The sequence below is a fragment of the Amblyomma maculatum genome, chromosome 10 (assembly GCF_055883805.1).
Source record: "Amblyomma maculatum isolate TAMU_Amacu chromosome 10, ASM5588380v1, whole genome shotgun sequence".
Classification (NCBI taxonomy): Eukaryota; Metazoa; Arthropoda; class Arachnida; order Ixodida; family Ixodidae; genus Amblyomma; species Amblyomma maculatum.
The window spans coordinates 168838946-168857894 of NC_139353.1; the positions used below are offsets into that span (position 1 = coordinate 168838946).

General features: G+C 47.9%; 1 protein-coding gene across 5 annotated transcripts in view; it reads right to left on the reverse strand.

Annotated features, from left to right (window-relative positions):
* Positions 1–18949, reverse strand: part of LOC146177893 (uncharacterized) — a 206803-nt gene that overhangs the window by 63750 nt on the left and 124104 nt on the right. The gene's annotated exons all lie outside the window — the stretch shown is intronic.

Here is an 18949-nt window from a genome sequence, read left to right on the forward strand (position 1 = left end):
ACCTACCTAAACGTGGCCCGCATGGAGCGTTTTTTGCACGCGAAAACGCGTCGCACGCCCGACGCCTGCGCCGATGATTTTACTCCCGCATGGTCAGCAGCCGAGCGGCGTTTTTTTTTTGCTGCCCAGTTGCGCGACGCACGCGCCCCCGTGCATCGAGGTCGCGCACATCATGTTTTCCCTGTCGCCACGAGCTTCAAGTTGTGGTTTTCTCTCTTTCTTGTGGGTCAGGTGTGTCAAGAAAACAGGCACAGGCATCACTTCCAACAGCTATGGATTTAAATACAGAAGCCATAGCACAAGGGAGGTATCTGAGGGCAAGGCTAGCAGCTCATAAACCTCCGAGCTCAGCGTAGACACTCGTGGCCCCAGCGGCCAGCCCACCTTCACCCAACTCTTCCTCCTGCAACAAACTTATGCGACTGAGACTTCAAAATGCCATAGAACTGACCCATCGACAATGCGTCGAGGATGCGATGCACTGTTCTCCGGAAGGGAAAAAAGGGCACAATATCACACACCAACAAAACTGCTCGTCGCTTTGGCTAGCTAACCTAAAAAAAAAAAAAAAAGGAAATGCACGGTGCCCGATGCCCGGACCTTGCTGTTGTCTAGTGCTCGGAACGAATCCGAAAGACAACATTGCTGCTCGGCCGTTTCGGCCGAGAAACCCTAAACCCTCGGTGCCGTCGGAGCGCCAAACCCCCGTCTTTCCGCTCTCGCGAGGTTGCTCGCGAGAGTCTTTCTCGGCCGCGTGGGCGTGGCTCCGACCGGAATCATGCGACAGCTGCTCCAGCTCTCATTGGTCCTCTGCCGCTGTCCACTTCCGATGTCGGCGCATCGTTGGTGTTTTTATCTGTTCAGCCAGATCCCGACGATTTGGCAAAATCGTCCTCTCCGGCGGCAAAAAAACGCTCCGCTGCCGTCGACGCCGGCGAATCGCCCGGAAAAACGCTCCATGCGGGTCACGCTTAAGGCTTGATGTGGCTCCCAACAAGAAACCAGAATAGCAAGGCAACTGGAATCAAACATGGCCTGACAAAGTGAGCCCCCTTGCATCTCAAGTTTCTGTTGTGTAGCCAATCCATTTTTGTTCTTCAATTTTCAGCAACTTGGGCGAGTGGGGCCCCTCATGAAGTTAAGAAATTCTGCCCCAAATGCAGCGTTCAAGACAACACACAGCGTCCCATCCTTTGTGGGCCAAGGAAAACTTTTCTTTGCATGCACTTCTACCCTGCTCGCTTCTTCCCCTGGACACATGGCTACATCATACAATCTGGCATGACATCCGATCCAATACCACAAAAAGGGAAGCAATAAAGTCTGAAATTAGATTATCTGGACCATTTTTTAGATGCGACAGCACAAGCCCACATATAAAGCCCTGCTGTAACCAAGGGTCCTGATATCCCATGTAGAGAGAGCTCCTGCCGCCATCCAGTCACATGTCAGTTACCACCTGCCAGATACCACGCTGTTGCCAGCTCAGACCTTGTGGGGTCCTCAAAATGTGCCCTCAGCAGCAGGGTTCACAAACAGATCCTGCATCATCTGTTGCCAAAGCCAGCGAGCAAGTAAGAGTGAACAGTGCCAGGAATGCTCAACAGATATTTTATGCAAAATGTGCATAAAAAAAGAAAACATGTCTCCTTTTCTCCCTGTCCGCTTTATGCCTGCTTGAACATTCTGCACTCACGTAGCCTCCCTTTTTCCAAACTGCTGCTCAGAAAGAAGGTCTTGAAATTAACATTTTAACAGAAATTAACAAAATCTCTCCCCCACCAGAAAAGACAAGCACAGTAGAGTTGAATCTACATTAAGCCTCTCATATGAATTGGTTTGCTTCATTCAAGCAGCAGCCTATCTCTGGGTTTAACATTACACCGACATTCTACAGCTTCTTGGCAGCACCTCAGTATTCCCCAAGGTAAACCTCAATGTAACAAAATTCACTGGAACGAAATCCTCAATGTAACATAGTATTTTGGTTTTCAGTGTCCATAGAACAGCATGTATTTTAAGCCACAGTATAATGAAGCAAACTTTACTGCACTTTCAATACAGCAAAACTCCGTTGCTGCTTCAAAATGAACCAGCAGCAAAATTGTGCTGCGAGCGGTTGAGCGCGTATCGAAGCACGTGCGTGAAGGTTTGTTGCCTGGAAGACTGATAAGGAGTGAGTGCCAACAGAGCCATCTGGGGCAGCAGAGGTAAGATTCCTGAACGCAGGAAAGCACTAGGCAGCACAAGCATCCAGGAAGAGTGGAGACATTCCTGGCACAATGTTGCAATCTGTCGCAAGCTTGCCCAAACTGGGCGCCAAATGCAGTGCAGAGCTTGTACTCAAAGGGACCTGTGCTGTGATTATTGAGTTTACCAATAAAGCTCGGTTAAAACAACGAAAGGTGCCCTCCATTCGGTCACTGTGCGTGCACGCGAGCAAAGATGAGCATGTTCTCGCTTGTGGCGCAAAGCTACCATCAATCTGAAATGGGTTGATCAGGTGTGATGAAGGAACGAAATGTGGAACAAATGAATGAAGCCATCCATTTGCCAAAGAACATTACAAAGTGCTTGTCTTGTGATTGACAGCCATGCTATTCTGACGCGAGAATTCTTGGTAAAAGAGAACTGATTGAAGCATTCTACAGTAAAAGCTCGTTAGTTCGAATTACACGGGACCACTAAGCCAGTTCAAATTACCCAAAATTCAAATTAATGAAAATGAGCAAAAATGAACGCGCTTGAAATGCGGAAGATACGAAAAACATTTGCCAAAAAAATCAGTTATTACCTTCTGCCTCTTTTCTTTGAGGGCAACCGTCGCCACTCTATCTTCCAGGATGCGAATGCAACGCAGGGAGTCTTCTTCCCCCTCTTCAAAATTGAAGAAAAGCACTTCCACTGCTTCCGCCACAGACGGCCGCATGAGCGCACGAGCGCCTCTTCTTCTTCGTCTTCCGCATCTTCTGGGACAGACCACTCACCAACAACTGCAGCAATAATGCCCTCATCAGATAGGGCACCGCACACTGCTGCATCGCAGTCGACTTCAACGTAGTCATCAAAACTGAAGCGCAGCACGCATCGCCGCAGGCAGGGGTTCCTGACTCTTGTCGTCGCCACTTTCCTCCATTCCAGCAACAAAGCCACAGTGGTGGAAGCAGTTCGACATCTTAGACGGCGTTACCTGCTCCCATGCACGTACCAACATGTGCATTGCTGAGAGCAATGTGATGCTGTGGCTTCTTTGGTTGCTGCGCACAAAATCATGCTTTCGAGCATATGGCGCCTGTAGAAACACTTAATGTTTCTAATGACGCCCTGATCCATCAGCTGCAGGGTTGGCGGGCAGAAACACCAATCTGGTAGCTTTCCGCTCGGCGTTGACCTTGTGCGCCGAGCAATTATCTACGATGAGCAAAACATTTTGGTTGCTTAGCTCCATCTTCCAGTCAAATTTCAGCAGCCACTTCTTGAACAACTCGCCCGTCATCCATGCCTTGCTGTTGGCGGTGTATTCGGTTGACAGTGTTCGAATGTTTTTGGAACACCGGGGCTTATGCGACTTCCCAATCACAAAAAGTGGAACATTCTCCGTCCCGGTCATATTCGCAGCGACCAAAACGATAATCCGATCTTTGCTGCACTTACTTCTGTCCGGTTGAAGCTTGCAGAACAAAGCTGTTTCATCGGCATTAAATATGTCCTCTGCCGAGAAACTGTCCATTACCGCCGCAGGGAACCGCATCGCCATGTCACGCAAGTCTCCGCATCTACTTCTTTTGCTTCATCGGACAGCACCCGGAAGACGGTGGAACCATCCTTTGGAGGCAACAAAATCTTGCATATTCATGCGCAGGGCGAAATCAGCTGCCTTTGCCAAGATGATTGGGTCACCACTCAGGGGTATATTATTGCTTCTCATTTCCTTCACCCATGTGATGACGGCGGTCTCAACCTCGGGGTACTTTGCTGATTGTAGCCTTTTTCTGTTGCTGGATAAATCTGATTCGTATGCATCCTCGATGGCCTTTCTATTGCGTACATCGAAACCGTGCTTGGCGGAATACCATGCTTTTTCCCAATTTGCACTTTGCTGATCTTTCCTTGGTCCATTTAATGCAAAATATCCACTTTCTCCTGCACCGTTTTCGCGCAGTATTTTCCGCACCAACACATCTCACGGACACAAGCTCAAGGCAAGCAGCGTGCAAAACTAGCACTCCCAACACCAAGCGTCTCTTAGAGTCGCTCGCTGCATAAAGGCCTAGCCTGCCCAGTCTCCCAGCTATGCCAGTGTGTCTACGGTTCTGCCACCTGTCATTCAGCCGTGAAAGCTTCGAATGGTGGTTTTCAACAATGACGCTTGGCGGCGCCCAGTTCGAATTATCGGTGGCAGCGCCAATCCTTGATTTAATTAACGAGCTGTTATACGCATTGACTTCTATACAGTGCGGACCGGACCAGGACGACTAGTTCAAATTATACAAAATTTAGAATTAACGAGTTGTGAATTAACGAGCTTTTACTGTATATCAAAAAGAAAGCCAGCTCGTGCATGAGTGATACATCAATTTTTCTGTATACAGCGGAAAAGGAATTTCTTGAGCGTGGGTAATGACATTAAGGGGAGATGCTACTCGAAAACATTTTTTTTAAATATTGATGCTAGGTGAATACAAATTGCACCACTTATAGGTATTGATCTCTTCCAAATACCATTTTAGTTTTAAGATAGCATGGTGCCTTCATGTTCTAAATGCCATGCATAAGTGAAAAACAATACATGTTTGTGCAGCTGCTGTACATAACTGCATGCACGATAGGGCAGTGCCAACTTCCGTATATTGCCGCATATAAGTCGACCTTTTTTTTTAAAATGTCCTTCCAAAAGTTGGAGGGTCGACTTATAATCGGGGTCGACGTATGTACGGAGTCGTAAAGTTGGCTTATATGCGGGGTCAAAAGTAATTTCGATCGAGTCTCGGATAATATCACGTCCCATGCGCTCGTAATTCCATAAAAGTTGTTAGACACAATGCGAAAGTGGATCTGCTTTAAAAAAAAAAACTAATTTCAATCGAGATTTGCACCAAAGGTTTGTTTTAATGTGATAACTTGTTATCGACAAACCGTGGGCGTTCCATTGAAAAACGGCCAAAGCCGGGCAAGCTGGCAATGTCTGATACAAATGGGACAGCTACTAATCCAATCCAATCCAAAATAACTACACGCGACCAGCCACATGAGCCGAGAAGCATTTTCGCATGTTGTGCATTTTGCCATTTCTTCTCGTCGCACCACCTGGACTCAAGCCGACGTGACAGCTAACAGCAGTGTATGTCACTCGACGGACGCCTCGCAAGACGCCGCCACAACCTCGGCAACAGTACAGCGCTTCTTTCAAGTGGCAAGTCACCCTCTACGCAGAGTCGGAAAACAACGTCGAAGCAGGGCAGAAGTTCGACGTTTCAGAAAAGTGCACGAGAGGCTGGAGAAAACAAAGAAGTCAGCTTTTTGCGTGTGCTGCTAACGCCGTTCCTTTCGCGGGCCGAAGTCCGAACAATACCCTGCCGTTGAGGAGGCGGTTCGAGATTGGGTTCACGACCAGAGAAGCAAGAGCCTGAATGTTTGCTACAATGACATTGAAACAAAGGCACGCGCTGTCGCGGAGGAGATGTGCAACCCGCGTACCGAGTTTAAGGGGGGACGCGGGTCTTAAACTGGTCAAAAATGGGCGAAAAATGGATTTTGAGAAAAATGCATTTTCGGAATGTCTGTACCTTTGAGCACTAGCCTTCAAAATATCAACACTGAATTCAATCGGGAAATACGGTAAAATCGACTTTAAAACGCCACGGGAGCCTCGAAATGGCCAAAAAAGGGGTGAAAATTGTTCGAACTTCCCGCGCGCGCCGCGGGTGAAGCAGCCGGCTGACCGCCGCCATCTTGGACTTGTTTTCAAGCTTGTTTCTTTGTGCGCATTTTGCGACATCTCCAAATGACGTCGCTCAAACAGAACGACCACCGTCGCGGGTTTTCCGAAAGCCGTTTCCGGTCCGCTGATTGGCTGGAGCGCGCGCTCGCGAAGCGAGCCCCTTGTCTCGCGCTTCCCATTGGCCAGCGCGACTGACGCCATTTTTTTTTTTTTTTAACGTTCTTCGTCGCGGCTGCTGCTTCGCTCGTTTATGATGCGCTTTCGCGATCGTTATCAGTCGTTCCCGCAGCCGGTGCTGGTCTTTAAACGTAGCTCGGTAGACTATCAGGAGTGTATTGAAAACGGAAGCGCCTAGCGAGTGCGCGTCGAAGAACGAGTGCGGCGGCGCGCTGCCAGCGTCGCGCGGCGTGTTCTCGACCTAGCTGCAGCACGTCCGGCGGCATATAATCGTTTGCGAGCGGTTCAGAGGCATCAAAGATAGCATCGATAGATTGAACTGTTCAGCTGATACTCATGGTCCTCACCGACGCTACCACTTCGTTGCGTTTTTATCGCGTCGCTTCAGACGACAGGCGAGCCTGACATCGCGCCGTTGCCCGCGTTCATTTTCCGCGGACGGTTTCGCTTTTTTTTTTTTTCTTTTCGCTTTTTTTTTTTTTTTCAAATTGTCTAAGCAATTGCGTCGCTGCGCTCAAGGGGTGTGAAAGCAAGTTTGAGCTTTAGCTCCAGCAAGGGACTCCGCGTGCGGCCCTGCATGCGCTGTACAGCAAAGTAGCAAAGTTTCATTCTGCAACATTAGCCAATTTATTAGGTCATTCCAGTATGCCGCTGTGCTTTAGCCTTAAACTTTGTGCAGGTTTATTAATATTGCAAGACCGTTTTATCGTAATTTTGAGTATCTGTTTGCCTTGAAGGGCACTGCCACAGGCATATGAAGTTGTAAATAACGCTTCTCCCGCTGGTTCTAGTGGCGGTATATTTAGACTTTGTGGCAAGCTTTTACCAGTATTTGGGGAGGGTACTGTTATATGTTTAGTATATAGCCTTCCTCATAAAGAACAAAGCCTCACAACGATTCCATTTATATTACCATAGCTGCAGTGTAGCAAAAGTTAAAAGTTGTCTCAAAATGCAAATACGTTTTTCTCAGTGCTGTTTCTGGACACTGCACTCAGCCTTACTGTGCTTTTTCTCTACATTGTCGCCGAGTGACACTGACAAATTTAGCACCACTGCAGTCATATTGAAAAGATCAGGGGGTGATCCAACACTTACATCACTCTATCGAGATTTTTTCAAATTGCCATTAAAATAATATTGCATGTCAAAAAATTTTGCTGATTTCCTAATGGCATACACTACCTTGGCCATGGGTAATGGTGATAGTTTCAGTTTTATTTGACATAATCAAAATCCAAAGACAGTTTTGGAAATGGGAAGAGCACGACATTTTTGGTGAGAAATATCACTGTGAGGCTACTGATTGTTCAAGTTATAACATGTGGTCAAACTTCAAATGCCGTTTTCTCAGTTTCATATTTTTGGTCGATCTCTACAGTCTTACGCAGGGTTTTGATAACTTCTTTTTAGTTCACACAAATAACTTTGGTACCATTTTCTTCAGAGAGAAATGAAGTACCCGATGACATTTTTAGTTTTTTAGTTTAGGCAATGGATAAATGTCAATTTGAGATTAGCTTAATGAGTTCGTTTCAAATAATGCAGCCTTTTACTCTCACCATAGTATGTGAGAATGACATGCCTTTTTGAGGAAAACGAAGGATGTCATCGGGCATGGGAAGACTTTGGCTATCAATCTATGTAATTAAAAGCAACGAAATGCAATGAGAAAGTTCATTAAAGCTGCGTAAGAAATTCACTAATTATGCTCTGGACTTTGTTAGATAACTTTTGATCTAATACCACCAGCTCAATTATAATTACATTTTTGAAATCAGGAGAGAAAACCACATCTGTGTGCAAAGTTTCGTGAGATTCTAGCCATAACTAAAAAAGTTAGTTTTAAGACCCTCGTCCCCCCTTAAAGTGTCTAAGAAATGGGTGACGAATTTCATGAAGAGGAATGGCCTAAGCCTAAGGCGACGAACAACCGTATGCGAACGGTGGCACGAAGCCTATGAAGAAAAACGGAACGCCTTTCTGCGCTACGTGAATGACCTGCGAGCAACACATTCATTCCTGCTAGGTCAAATAGGCAACGGTGATCAGACTCCAGTCTGGTTTGATATGCCTAGCAATAGGGCCGTGTTCGCAAAAGGGGAGCGCCAGGTCCGCCTGCTGACGACAGGCAACACGCACAACAGTTTCACGGTTATGTTATGCTGTACGGCAGACGGGCACAAGTTACCGCCATTCCTTCTGTTCAAGAGGAAAACGATCCCGACGAAAGAAAAGTTCTCGCCAAAAGTCATCATGCGGGTGAATGAGAAGGGATTTTTTGATGATGAAATGGTCCTCAAATGGTTTCCTCTCGTGTGGTGCAGGCATCCGCGGGCACTGCTGAAGCCGCGCAGCATGCTCATCCTGGACTCTTTCCGCAGCCACATATCCGACCATGTGAAAAAAGTGGTAGCGGACGCGGGATGCGACCTGGTCATTATTCCGGGCGGATTGATACCACCTATTCTTCAGCGACTGGATGTGGCACTGAACAAGCCATTCAAAGACCGCATCGGTGAATTCTACGAGTGGCTCCAGCAAGAGAACCCAAAGACACCAACAGGACGGCTGAAGAGAGCTTCTTTGGGCGAAGTGGCTCAGTGGGTCAACGATGCCTGGTATGGACTACCAATAGACATGGTCTCTGCGGCATTCTTCACGCGCGGCATCTCGGCACTGCTTCCGACGACCAGCTGCAGCAGTGGCTCATAAGACGATGATTGCGACTGTGCCCTCACAAGCGACGACAGATGTCTCGTGAATGAATAAATGTTTCTTTGACTCGGCCTTCTGAAATACGTTTTGGGTGAGCTAGGACCGCAGGGTGCGGCAGCGTCGACCTAAATTCGGAGTGTAACTTTTTTTGCCCAAAGGGGGTCGCGAGTTGGGGGTTCGACTTATAATCGGCAATATACGGTAGTCCTTCTTGTCCCCAACACTCCACTGAGTACAAGTAAGCAACATAGCAACATTCCCTTGGTATGCAATGTTTTGAGACAATTTTATATCTGGTGCCTGTTTTTTAGTGGCTAGAGCCAGAGAATTTCCTTAATTTTCATGCCCAAAAATACTGCTGATTGCATTTGAACCCAGATACAGCCGAACCCGGATATATCGAACTCGAAGGGGATCGCGAAATAGTTCGATATATAGATAATTCGATACACAGAAATCGGCTTGTGACGGCACTTACGATGCGAAAAAACGATACCGTATTTATCACGTAATCAACCCACTCGCATAATGAACCCACCCTCCACTTTTGCACCCGAGAATTTGAAAAAAAAAAAAAAAAAAAAAAGCGTTAAGGGGGCTCGCTCACATGCAAGCGACTGAGCGATCTCAGCGACGAGCGGCAACGACAGAGCGAAAATTTTCAAACTTGTTGGAACTGCGTCCCTCTCGTCGCTCGAGCCACCGCGGCAGCTCAAAACTCAAAACAAGGTTTCTGTGTCACCGCGGCGGCAGAACAGAAATCAACAGAAATCACGAGCATTTTCGCTTGCATGTCGATGGCGCGCGTCAGTCCGCTTCGGTCGTCTCATCCACAGTTCATTGGCAGCGTGCCAAGATGCTGCGCAGCGATAACGTCGGGGCGCGTTTATCTTTTGACAGCTCCTGCGGTGGCGGGGAGCGAACTTGGCAGAGTGCCCGTGATGGCTTGATTGCGCAAGCCTGGTTCGATTTATCACGTCGCGCTTGGGGCAGGCGTCATGATCGCAGCAGCTGACCGCGTGCTTTCGCTGATTCATACATGCAAGGATAAACGATAAAAAAAATAAAATAAACATCCCCGCAAAAAAAAAAAAAAAACCTGCCGCTTCTTAACGTCTGCAGTCGCCATACCTTGCGCTACGCCGCGCATACAGCACAACGATAAGAAAAAATGACTCTCACAAAAAAAAAAAAAAAAAAAAAAAAAACTGCTGCTTCTTAACATCCGCAGGCGCCATAGCCACGTCCGCCGCCGCGCCGCCGCACGCAGAGGGTTCGCAACACACGCTGGAGAAAGCGTCCGACGTCTGTCTGAAAACGGCTGAGCTGGCTTGGCGCATGCGTTGCGCGTGCTGAAGGAGAGAGATAGCTCAGCAAAAGAATGGGCACACCCACGCACATGGCTTGCAAACGTCATGTGTTGGCGCGCAGGAAACGACAACTGCAGATGCGCGCGCCTTTGGGGAATGGGCGCGGCGCTGCCCAGGCCAGCCGTCGCCGAACTGTTCCTTCTCATTCCTTCCGCGCGTGGCTTGAAAACGTCACGCGGCAAACGGCCACGGGTAATGCGATCGACTTTGGGGAAGGCACACTTTCCAGTGCGTGGTGTGGAGTTCGATATATCGAACGACCGGTGAATTTGAGTTCGATATACGACGCGGCTTTCCTATACTTTTACATGGGATTTTCAAGGGGATATTTCGTGAGTTCGATATAACCAAAATTCGATATATCCGGGTTTGATATAACCGGGTTCGACTGTACTTGCATTCTCCCCTTCATGGATCACTGCCTTGTTGTGGCGGAGGGGGCTTGTGAAACTCAATGAAGTCGTGAGCTCTGCTGTGTAGGGCCACCCAAGATAGACAGGTCACGGCAGAGTTCTTGGTTTAGTTTTTGGTTTTGTGGGATTTAACGTCCCTATGTGACTCAGGCTATGAGAGACTCCATAGTGGAGGACTCCGGAAATTTCGACCCCCTGGGGTTCTTTAACGTGTACTGGCATTGCACAGCACACGGACGCCTCTTCGTTTCGCCTCCATCAAAAGAGAGTTCTGACAAAATGTGATTCACTGGAGAAGGTAATAGCAACCTACTCCCGTATTTCCTGCCAAGAAAACCCTATGGCCAGTCACAATAGCATTAGCGGATTAATACCGTTTCTTGGGCTAGTTGGTTCATACTTGTACTGTGAAAAAACTGCGCCGAACTTAACGCCTTTAACAACAAGCGCCTTTGTCTCGTCTTCTTTCTTGTGGTGTGTTAAGTTCGGCACAGTTTTTCACAGTACAAGCATTAGCGAATGATACTACTTTAATAGCAGAAAGTGAAGTGGAACTCAAGAGACTTCCGACGCGCGTACAAGAAGAGAGTGATAAGTTTGGGCTTAAACTGAACATTAAAAAGACAAAGATCATGGTGTCTTGCCTTATCAAGTCCTGGAGCATCAAGGGACAAGAAGTGGAAGCTGTGACAGATTTTCTCTTCTTGGGCTCCAAGATTACCCCGGAAGGAGACTGCAGCCATGAAATTAGGAGACGCCTGCTTCTGGGAAAGAGAGCCATGGCTAGCCTTGACCGCCTAGTAAAGAGCAGAGACATTAGTCTGCCAACCAAGATCCGTATAACTCGTGCTATGGTCTTTCCAGTTGTGATGTATGGATGACCGCCGAAGAATTGACGCGTTTGAATTGTGGTGCTGGCGGAGACTCTTGAGAGTTCCTTGGACTGCCAGAAGATCAAATCAGTCTATATTATCGACCATAAACCCTGACTGCTCACTGAAGGGTCAAATTCTAAAGTTAAAGCTCAGCTACTTTGGTCATCTGATGAGAAGAGAGGTGTCGCTGGAGAAAGATTTGATGTTGGGAAAGGTTGAGGGTCAACGGAGAAGGGGTAGGCAGTGAACGCCATGGTTAGATGGCATCCTCGAGGGGCTGCAGATGAAGTTATGTGATGTTAGGAAGATAGTGAGAGACCGGAAAGCATGGCGTGGTATGGTCCATAGGGTCACGAAGAGTCGGACACGACTGAACGACTGGAGTGAACTGAACTTGCATTCTACACACCCTAAAGATTATGCATGCCAAATTTGGTGTTGATTGGACTAAAATAAAGACATAAAATTTTGTGCACAAAAGCCATTTTCGGCTGAATATAAGAATTAGAGAAAAATGCTATTGAAAGTTACAAAAGCTGTTTATTGCTGTTGTAGCAGCACTATCTGCATGAAAATTGCACACAATGCAGGCCAGGCTATCAAGATACAGTGCACAATTTTAGAATTCCCCAGCACCATATGTTGCTCCCTCAGACACCTTGTGAGCAACATTCTCAAGACGTGCTTTCTTGGCTAGTCAGCGATGCTGAGACCTTACTTCTGCTGTCAGCCACTGCTTTTGTAACCACAAGGTGCACTTTCTTTGTTATGTTATTAAACTCCTTATGGTGCACTTATTTCGGCAAACCAAAAACCGCACAAAATCGGGCAAGTCGATAGTATCCAGCACCAATAACGCATGCCGCAACCACTGCCTTGACATTCACGGCGAAACTCTCCCTCCGGCTGGCTGAAGGGCATCATCCACCATAGCTGCGCACCGTGACGACTATGACACAACGGATGCGGGACACGGTTCACTGCTGCAACACAGCTTCAGAAACAACGAGAGTCCTTTTCGCTTCTCGGCCAACTCGCAACGGAAAGTTAGCACCATCCACGCTCCCTACATGCTGCCCCGCTTCCCAGTACGTTCGCAGCACCGATCTAGCCGATAAAGGTACTCGCCATCTCCTCAACGTTGCCATCTCCATTCTCGAAGACCCTTATTTTATCCGAAGCACTGACGAAATCGTCTAAGCTGTCAATGAAACTTGCGCGCCCGACCGGCTCCAATCCATCGAAAGTGTCGCCTCCGCCGAGGTTTGACCTAGCTGCCGCGGATGCCTCCACAGCACGCAGTTTAACCTTGGTGGTGGCTTCCCTTGAACGCATGGTTTGACCGGTACTTTCGTCACCGAAAATCAAGCTTCTTCTCGGCTTCCATGCGTGAAATCTTTAAAACACGCGGAGAGAAAACTAGCGGGGAAGCGTGACCGTCAGCTGCGTATCGCATGAAGAGCAGACAAGCTATGGCTGCTTCCCGCGCTGACCGCCAATGACGTGGCCGAAATCGTACCACGTGATTTAAATGACAGGTGAGAACACTAGGTTTGGGCGGCGAAACTTTTTTTATTACCTGCTGGGCATTTGTGAAGCGGCAAAGGCGGCTTTAGGGAGAAAAAGCATAGGCCTACCGCCTTGCAAAATTCCAATGGCATGCGAAGCCGCGATTTGACGTGTCACATGCTTAAAAATGGGCCATATCTGCCCCTTCTCTAGCCACCTTGAGTGCTTTAACAGTTTTTAAATAATTTCGCAAATTGTTTTCGGCTCCGATTTTTTTATATGTGAGAGAGGAAGGATCAATGTTGCTCAAACAGTCAAAAACACAAAAGTGACTTTTAGTTTTTCGACCCGCGTCTCCCCTTAAATTTTATCTTTGGTGACGTGTCTGTGAGTGCCAATAAAGCCAACCGTATAAACGCATCTAAGGGCTGAATCTGTGTATGGGCTGCACCCCTTATTTCCTGAAACAAATATTTAAAAAAGAAAAATCCGCGTAAGGGCCGCACCCAAGCTTTCCATGACCCACACTTCAAAATGCAAGCACACAGGAGCTTCCAGATGCTGCCCACAAATGGTGCCCGAAGTCGCGGGTCGTCATTACTATATTTTCCTTCTGCCACGAGCTTCCGCAATCCATATCAGCATCGCAAGCACCGGCCACCCCAGCTTTGTTTTGCCGACTGTCAAAAGGCACGTGAGTAGTGGTAGCGTGGTTGGCGTGGTCACGTGACATAGTTGCGGCTCTTGTGTGCCCTCTGCTTTATTTTTTGTGAATTGCCGTTCGTCAATTGCCGCTCGTGAGTGTGCCTGTGGCCAAGGACATTGTACTCCGTAGCTAGTTTCAAGATGACCGGAATTTCAAACAGTTTAGACAGGACTGAAGACGACTTGTGGGGAGAATGTGCACAAGAGCACAGCAGCAGCTCAGAGTTTGAAGACTCTGCGAGCGACAACTGAAAGGTAAATAAACGCCACATTTACTGATAGTGTGCTTTTACTCGAAATTTTTTTTTTATTGCATGTCACATGTATGGGCCACACCCCGAAAATCGGCCCTAAAATCTGAGGAAAAAAATGCGGCCCTTACACACTTTTATCGTTATGTACAGTGCGGTCCACTTATAACGATACCAGATATAACGATATATCGCTTATAGCGATCAAATTCTTGTGATTTATCGTTTTTTTCCATTGCGACTATGTAAAAATAAACCAGATACAGTAGAATCTCGGTGATACAAACTCTGCTGATACGAAATTCGGTGTGATACGAATTCATAAAATTCCCCGGCCGAATTACATTGCGTTCAGTGGGCAAAAAAGTCGGATGTTCCGAACACTTTTTCTTTTCTCTACGGGTGATACGAACTTCGGTATCACGACCGGTCAAGGCCCACGCACACACGCACAGTGAGAAAAGAGTGCACAGCGGCGCAGCACTGATAGCACGGATCACGCACACGCACGCGAAAGAAGAAAAAAAAATACAGCAGGAAAAAACCGGCTTGGCAACCTGTGTCAGCAGCGAAGTTGGCGAAGGAAGGCGGCGATATATTATCGGTGGTACATCGGATACAATGAAAGATTTATCGCTGCCCGGTAGGTGTTTACCATGAAAATTTGACTGAATATTCAATAAAATATAAAATATTTAGAAGACAATGACGTGAGAACTCTGCATATGCGGCAAACGGTGATATGCGACGAAAACGGAATAAAATGAGCCCTATCATCATCGCAATCGCAGCCGTGCAAAAGATGCTGCTGCGGCTGTATCGTCATCGCCATCACCGATTCCGTGTCCGTGGAAGATGGCGACAACCACATAGACGGACGGCGCGATAGCTCACGAGATGAAATGGCAGATTCATCAGGATTTTTGGCATGGTTTCAAGGTTGGAAGCCTCGTGAAAAAATACGGACATTTGCACTTAACGATTTTAACGATCATCAAGGCTAGAGATGTCCTTCAGTTCATTCAGCCGCTAATCTGTTTCGTGCAAGCAAAAGGACTGCCGCCAGCGTACATGCTACTGGATGCTCAAAGCGATTGTCAAGCTTCAGCTGCTGCTCAAGCGAGTGTGAATTTCAGACTGCTTTAGATATGCTTAAGTTACTTTATGGCTACTATGTATTCTGTAACAAAGTGTTTAGTGCTCTTTATGATGATTAGCATTGTTCAACCTAATTACTCATCGTTAGTAAGTAGGCAAGCCTACAGCATGGAAAAATACGTGGGAGTGACTTTTTTTTTCGCCGGTCCAGATATAACGATCGGATTTTCAGGTTTTTCTCAATATCGTTATAAGTGGACTGCATTGTATGCATGTTTCATCTACAGTCGACGACTGATTTTTCGGACACCCAATTTTTCGGACATACAGTCTCCGACCGATTACAGTGGAGACCACTTATAACGTAACCGCTTTTAGCGCGGAACCGGTTATAACGCGGGTTTTTCTGACTCCCGGTATTCGTACCATAGAACTCAATGTATAGGCAGACCGCATAATACGCAGGCGCGCGAACCAGAATACCGGTTATAGCGCGGTATTTGGGAGGTTGAAGGGCGCACTCCGCGCCCTTCGAGGGAGCGCAGTCCGCGGTGGAGAGCAGTGGCCACAGTGGCTGTTGGGCGGAGGCGCGCGACGAAAACAGAGGGAGAAGGCAACCCCGAAGCACCCGACGAAAGGCAGGCGCCTACATCACCATGGTAACCATGGAGCATGTACGTATCCGAGCGTGCGCGGCACGGAGTGCGGGGTAGAAGCAGTAGCGCAGCCTTTTTTTTTTTTCCGGCCCGCCAGTCTTTTCGTTGTGTCCGTCGTCGTGACTTGTGCTACTTGTGCTGTTGATTCTGCTGTCATGGCGTCGGCGTCTGCGGCTTCAAGCGACGTGAAAAAGCGGCATGCTTTATCGCTCGAAACGAAGGAATGCATTATAAAGGACGTCGAGAGCGGGTTGAAGAAAGTGTCGGTTGCGGCAAAGTATGGCATATCCGACACAACCGTGTCGACTATTTACAAGAATCGGGAGAAGGTGCGGCAGCAACTGCAGCAAGATTCTTCTTCGCTGTCGCGAAAGAGAATTCGTGCGTCGAAGTATGAGGACGTGGACGCAGCACTTTTCAGATGCTTTCGAGAAGTGAGGGCTCAGAGCATACCAGTAAGTGGCCCCCTGCTCCAGCAAAAAGCTAGGTGCCTCGGTGCTCTTCTAGGCCATGACGACTTTAATCCACTTAATCGGTGGATCCAACGTTTCAAAGACTGCCATGGCATCAGCTGCAAAGTTGTTTGCGGCGAAAGCGGCGAAGTGAACGACGAGTCCATCGCAGCCTGGCTCCGTTTAAATTTGGAACCTATGTTCTCGTCGTATGCGGACAGGGACATCTACAATGCTGACGAAGCTGGCTTATTTTACAACCTCCTGCCCAACCGCAGTCTCGCGCTGAGAGGCGAACCCTGCTCTGGCCTCAAGGCTTCGAAGGAGCGCATCACAGTGTTGTTTTGCGCAAATATGGACGGCACCGATAAGCGTCGCTTGTTCGTAATTGGCAAATCGGCGAGGCCGCGTTGCTTCAAAAAGAGTGAGTACCTGCCAGTGACATATAAAGCGAACAAAAAAGCGTGGATGACGCAAGAGCTTTTTACAAGCTGGCTTTGTAAGTTTGATGAAGATATGGTGGCAGAGAAGCGGCGGGTTGTGCTTATCCTTGACAATTGCACAGCTCATAACATCCAGCCAAAGTTGACTGCAGTCAACTTGAAAATTTTGCCTGCTAACACTACCGCTAAAAGTCAGCCCCTTGACCAGGGCGTCATCGCCACTGTAAAGGCACTGTACAAGAAACGCCTTTGCGAGAGAGTTCTGCTGAACATACAGCAGCAGCATAAGGGGCGCAATTGACATGGTTGCTGCTTCGTGGTGGCAGTTGAAGGCCACAACGATAAGCAAATGCTTTCAGAAGGCTGGCTTCATGTGCAATGCCGAGGCTCTTGAAGCTGAGGAGCAGGGCGACGTTGTCGATGAGGCAGTCGACGCTGACGACGTGTGGTCCGGCCTCATTGAGAGCAACTTTGTTTCCGCGACAGAAACTTTTAAAGAATATGTCGATGCTGACGAAAATGAACTGGCTGTCTGCGAGGAAGTGAGCACGGACGATGCGATTGTCGAAGCGGTGCGCAGTGGCGCGGAGCTTGCGACCGAAGATGAATCTGACGACGACGATGTAGGCCCGATGCCTGATGTGCCTTGCAAGGACGCGCTCGATTGCCTGAACAAAGTTAAAATTTACTGCGCGAAAAACAGCTTGAGCGATAAGGCGCTTCAGTGCTTAAGCTTTGTTGAAGACGAGATCGTTCGGAGTGCAGTGAAAAAACGCCACCAGACGAAGATCACCGCATTTTTCTGCAGATAATTCACTTGTGACAAACATCGTTCCTGCTGAGTTGCAATTGTTTTGTGTGTGTGTGTGTGTGTGTGTATGTGAAATGTGCAATAAATTGTGTTTAAAAGGTAAGCTGCTCGATTTCACATGCGTAACAGCCTAAAAACGCGATGTTTTGGTTACAACGCGGTACCGCTTATAGCGCAGATTTTCGCAACTCCCGCGAGTTGCGTTATAAGCGGTCTACACTGTATTTGGACCTCACGGGGACTGCCGAAAAATCTGAATAAACAGGAGTTAAAAAAAAAAAAAAAAAAGAATCAGAAAAAAAAAAAGGGAAACTTTATTTCTATGCACTGGCATGCCTTATGCCGTTATTCAGGCCCCGCAATTGGCTGGAAAAAATCGTGAATACGCCGCTGGACGCTCCTACGTTCGCGAGCAATCAGATCAGCTTGAATCTCTGAAAGGGTCGTGCTGTCACTGTAGGCAGCTGCAAGCATCATCGCTTTCACAAGGTCCGCGTGCGATGACAGTGGAACAGGTAGTGCGTCATCCTCTTACTCAGATTCGTCGTCAGGTGGGACAGCAGACACCTGGCAAATTATCTCGTCATCGTCCAGCTCCGTGCATGTGAGTGCTGCACTGTCGGCATTTAAAAAGTTCTCAAAGATGACTGCGTCTGGGATCACCCTACCGCCACTGCGCAAGTCTTGCAGCACATGCTCGCCATCTGTGGGAAGCATGTCAGACGGGAGATCCTGGGCCGCGGCATCCACTTCACCAACTCCAACAAATTCAGCATGAAGAAAGCAGTTTCGGAGTATGGCTGCCGTCACTGCCTTCCAGGCGTCAGCAAGCATGCTAATCGCCAACAGCAGAGTTACAGCATACTGCTTCCCGGCGTCAATGCACAGAACCATGCGGCTCAGCAAGCGTGCTCTGTATAGCACCTTCAAATTTTTTATCACATCTTGGTCAATGGGTTGAAGGACGCTTGTTGTGCTTGGTGGCAGGAATTCCAACTGAATGGATTCCAGGTCATCAATGTGGCCATGTGCACCGCAATTCTCCACAAAGAGTAACACCTTGCGATTTTGGGCCTTGAATTTCCGGTCCAGCTTGCGTACATAGGCAGCGAAAAGATGCTGCGTAATCCAAGCCTTCGAGTTGGCTTCATACCACACAGGCAATGTTTTTACTCCCTTGAAGCATCTCGGGCTCTTTGATTTTCCAATCACAAGAATCGGGAGCTTTTAGTTTCCTGGCATGTTGCTTCCAACCATCACTGTGACCCGGTCTTTGCTATGCCTTCCGCCATGGCAGGGGTTGCCAGACACGGACAGTGTCTTTTCAGGTGACAGCTTATAAAAAAGACCTGTTTCATCACAATTTAAGACATCATCAGGCGAAAATCAGTCCAGCAGCGACTCCACTCTGTCGGAACGGTAATTTGTTACAAGAGTCTGGTCCATGGCCCCACTCTCGCCGCACATCTTCTTGAAAGAGAGGTCGTACCTCTTCTTAAAATTACGGAGGTAGCCATCGCTAAACTTAAA